The sequence below is a fragment of the Strongylocentrotus purpuratus genome, unplaced genomic scaffold, assembly GCF_000002235.5.
Source record: "Strongylocentrotus purpuratus isolate Spur 01 unplaced genomic scaffold, Spur_5.0 spur5_scaffold_8, whole genome shotgun sequence".
NCBI lineage: Eukaryota > Metazoa > Echinodermata > Echinoidea > Camarodonta > Strongylocentrotidae > Strongylocentrotus > Strongylocentrotus purpuratus.
This window is the reverse complement of record NW_022145614.1, coordinates 23,794,246-23,799,423: the sequence shown is the minus strand read 5'-3', so window position 1 is coordinate 23,799,423 and position 5,178 is coordinate 23,794,246.

Below are 5,178 nucleotides of genomic sequence, written 5' to 3'. Positions count from 1 at the left end.
GATTGGGTATCATTCCACCTTTCTTGCCAAAGTAACTTTGAACTGTACAAAATTAAACTTGTCTTTTCAAATAAAGTCAATTTATTATGCATTTCAATTTCCTGAGTTAGAGCTTTTTTTGCGTAGAAGTCTGCCTTTTCATTTCCCACTATCCCACAGTGGCCTGGAATCCATTCCAAAGCGATTTCGATCCCTCTATATTTCAATCGGGTCGTTATTATAAATATTTCTGTGACAAAGGATTCGTCACTAAAATGTTTCAAGGCTGTGAGGGCACTTAAGCAGTCGCTAAAAATGACTGCACCTGTATAGATGTTTGTTTCTTCGATCCATTGAAGGGCAAGAACAATTGCAGCCAACTCGGCTCTATACGATGAGGTAAAATTCGCTAATCTTTTACATTGGTGTACAGAAAAGTGTGGGATATAGAAAGCAGCCGAGCATTGGCCCTTCTCCGGAAACTTAGATCCATCTGTATATATATGCAACTGGTTCGACCATTTTGTATTAATCAATTTTAAGCTTTGTTGCTGTAGTTCATTCGGATGGTCGGCTTTTGAAATCCGAGAGCTCAACTCGGTCGAAACCAGTGGGGGTTCAAAAAGCCATGGCGGAAATGGGGATGGTACGGCAGTTTCTGTCATGAAGTTTTTTATTTTACTCTGGGTTCTATACCCGAAAGGTTTACTAAGAAAGTCTTTTCCCTTTAGATAATCAAATTGCCAACATGGCCCTATGTTTTGTGATAATGGGTGGTTTGGGGATCTTTCGATACTTTGTCTATATTTACTTGACACAATTTGTCTCCTTAGATCCAAGGGAAATTCCCCCATTTCCACTTGTAAGGATTGTAGGGAAGTGAGAGGTAGTCCTCCCGCACAAATCCGTAGCGCCTGGTATTGCACCGAATCAAGTGCCTTTTTTGTGGTGGTAGTAGCGCTATCGTAGGCCTCACATCCATAGTCGAGTAAAGATCTTATGAATGCCCTGTAAACCTTTACGAGGGATTTAGAAGAGCTCCCCCATTTAGTTCCCGTTAAACATCTTAGGATATTCAATTTTCTTTTACATCTCTTTACAACATTTTCCACGTGTGGCTTCCAGGTCAATTTCTTATCAAAAGTTACCCCCAGAAAATGATGAGTATTCTGAAAGGGCACTTTTTTCCCGTCTAATTCTACTTGCGGTGGTGAGAGATTCATTGTACTTTTTGTAAAAAATATAGGGACTGTCTTATCAGCCGAAAGCCGAAATCCCCATCTGCGAAACCAAGTCTGGAGTCTATTCAGGTATTCCTGAAGTTTGCTTGATATTTGAAGGATATCCCTACCTGATGCCCATATGACAAAATCATCAGCATATACAGCTAAGGGCACTGAAGGATCTGTAGGGATATCACTAATCATTAAATTAAAAAGCAGTGGACTCAAAATACTTCCTTGTGGGAGTCCATTATGCATATCATATGTTTTTGATTCAGTATTATTAATTCTTACCTGAAAGGTACGTCCTGTCAAATAATTTTGTAGATATTGTAACAAATTTCCTTCTATTCCTTTTTGGGCGAGTTTGAATAGTAGTCCGTTTATCCATAATTTATCATAAGCTTTCTCAATATCTAGGAACACAGCTATTATGTGTTCATTACAATTGATACTTTTCTGAATATCGTTTTCTAGGAGAACTATGTTGTCTATGGCACTCCGCCCTTTTCTAAACCCGCTAATAAAATTAGGTAGTAACTCATGTTTTTCTACATACCATTGTAACCTTTCTTTGATCAAACGCTCGATTATTTTGGCGAAGCATGATGTGAGTGAAATGGGTCTATATGAAGACGCTTTCCGGGGATCTTTTCCAGGTTTCAAAATTGGTATCAAAATAGAGTGCTTCAGTGGGAGGGGTATTTCCCCTGTTCCCCAAATCCTGTTTATTATATCTAACATAACCTTTTTAGTTTCTTTAGGAAAGTTTTCATACACCTCATAAGGAATGTTATCTTGACCAGGGGCAGTCCGCTTTTTTGACTGTACTGCCTTTTCTAATTCAATGAGTAAAAAGGGTTCATTAATAACACTCTCCTGAATATTCATGCTATTCTTTACTAAAGCTAAATACTGTTCATTTACCCTATCTTCTCTCATTCCTAAAGATTGAAAGTAGCGTCCAAAAACATCCACCTTTTCATCCTCCCGAGTTATTTCTTTGTCATTTTCTGTCAATGATGACATATTTTTTGACCTCGCACCTGGAACACCATTTAGTCGTTTTATGCAGGTCCAGATTTTTGACTCAGGCATGTAACGGTCCAGTTTCGTGCAAAACGCTTGCCAATATTTTTGTTCTGCTTGGCGGAGAACTCGTTGTGCCATTTTTTTCTTGTTACTATAATCATCTATATTCTCCAGCGTTATCATTCTACCTTTAGAGAGCTTGTTACTCGCTTTATTTCTTTCTTTAATTTTAGCAGAACATTCTTTTGTCCACCATGGGACCGGGTTTTGTTTCTTTTTACTCTTTTGGGGAACAGCTTCCTTTATAACTTCTTTTAGGTACTCCATAAATTGGGTGTACATTTCCTTTACATTTGTGTTTTTTAATGTAATCTGTCCATTTAATACTTCTTCACATTTCTTTGCAAAGTTAGACCAGCTTATATTCTTAAAAGAAAAAGGCTTTTCTACCACATTTCCATTAGGCATACCTGCATTTGCTCTATGCGGATCTGTACTTTTTTCGAGAGACACTTGGAGAGAGATTGGGAAGTGGTCACTACCAAAAGTACTCCGCATGACTCCCCATGTAGACTTACACGCCAAAGAAGGAGATGTGATACTTAGATCCAGACATGATGTTTTCCCCGTTCGTGGGTCTAATCTGGTCCCCTCTCCATTGTTCAAAATAATCAAACTGTTCTTATTCAAAAAATGTTCTATTACTTCACCGTTTTTGTCTGTTTTCTCGCTGCCCCATAAAACATTGTGAGCATTAAAATCTCCCATTATAAGGACGTTTTCATTGTTAGATACATTTTCCATTAACTTATTCATAATATTTTCATTCAGTTTATTACAAGGGTTATAATAATTAATGATTGACAATTTTTTCCCCCCTATGTAAACATTCATTTGTTGTAATTCTAAGTTTGCATCTGTGAAAGGACCCTCATACTTAATCCTATCATGAACATATATAGCACAGCCTCCTCTAATATTATTTTGTCTGTTTCTAGGAAAGCATGTATATTCTGGAATATTCAAAATAATGTTATTATGAAACCAGGTCTCCTGTATGCAAATAATATCATATTTAAAATCCTTGTGTAAGTTTAAATAATTTAATAATTCATTGCCGTGCCCTAAGAGTCCCTGGGCGTTCCAGTGTATAATGGAAAGTGACATGAGTAAATTAATCACTATCATTTGTTCTATCATATGTACTATTTTGTTGCAGCGCCCTTTTGGCTGCAACGCAAACAAGAGTATTCAATTCTTTTTCAGTTCTACCTTCTGTGAATTTAAAAATTAGTTGGCAAATAAAATCTATAATTTGTTCATCACTAGCCGAGGCTATGAAGTTGGTCATAGGTGGAGTGCCTTGTGGTGTTTCATTTGACGTTCCTTGATTATTAATGGTCTCTTTACTCTGTGGTACCTGAGGAATAACCTGGTTTTGAAATTGTGGGGTGGTGTTTGCTCTGGTCAGGAATGACGGAACAGCTGCTTGTGCGTAGGTACTATTAGGTTTACCAACATTCCGCACTGGAAGTTCGTTTGTTTGTTTTTCTGTTTCCTTACTCAATGTTTTGTTGGCTTTATTTTTCTGTTGAATGGGCTGTGGATTTGATACTTTTTTGTTTTGTTGCTGCCAGGACTGAGCTGCTTCTGCGTACGATAGCCCCTTTTCATACCGTATCTGTTGAACCTGCTTTGCCTTTTTTGCTTGTGCGCAGCCGCTGTAGGCTGCAGAGTGGTTTTCCCCGCAATTTACGCACTTTCGTTCTTCTTTTTTTTTACAGTCATCGAACGAGTGGTTTTCTCCACATCTGACGCATCTTTTATTGGAATTACATTGTGAAGCATTGTGTCCGAATCTTTGGCATTGATAACATCTAATTACAGGTGGGACATATTGTTTTACGCGCTTGATTTGGAAACATAAGTGGATTTCAGGGGGGATAGTGACTTTACTGAAGGTTAGAATAACGCAGCGCATGGGAATTTGAGAGATTTGGCGCTTTCCTTCTATTGTTTCATCTGTTCGGACTCTTTTTACCATCCTCTTCACCCCAATCACATTCTGAGTTTTCAATTCATTAAGAATTTCCTCTTCCTTCATTTCCTGTGGGATGTCATAAATGACTCCCTTTGATCCATTCACTCCTTCACTGACTTTTACATCAACACTTCCTATTTTGTTAATCTCTGAGATAGCCTTCACCTGCTTAGTATTTTTACACTTGATTAAGAGTCCCGTATTAGTGGTTTTGATAAAATCTACAGGGTTCACGCAAACTTCCCGAATTGCCTTGGCTATTTGTATGGGATTTACTTTGTTCAAAGATTTTGTCCTATCTATTGGGGTTATGAAAATGTTAAAGCCCTTTGGGTTTGGGTTTGGGGAAGTGGTGTGGAAAGTGGTGTTCGAAGAGTATGATTCTGAGGCGTGTTTTAAGTTCTCTATATTAGTAGAGCTTCTCCCACGTTGCCTTTTTGCAGGATTCCTGTTTTGCACAGTTTGAAAAACCATTTCATCCTCGCTCATCATGGATCTTTCCGGCTCGGAGGCGTGAGCCGCCATGATTGGCTTTCGAAAAAAGGCGCGAAATTTGAATAGCGCGTATCGTGTAGCTAACCACAATGAAGTGAAATGAAATGAAATGAAAAGCCCACAGTGTTTGCTTACCTCAGTACGAAAAATTCCTATTCCAAAAGTGGTCACATAAATCCAAAACAAAAAACTTCAAAAAGAACAACCCAATTTCCATATGAGAAACAAAGTCAAAGATATAATCCAAGAGTAAGGCGAGAGTGCGACCTATCCGTGCGACCTATGGTGAAAAAAAAAAAGTGGGAGAGAGAAGAAGCATTTGTCTGTATGAATGAATGAATGAAGAAGGGGGACTGGTAATGAATGAAAAAAAGAGGAAAGAATGGTGGGCCAAGCCACTTCGGATCA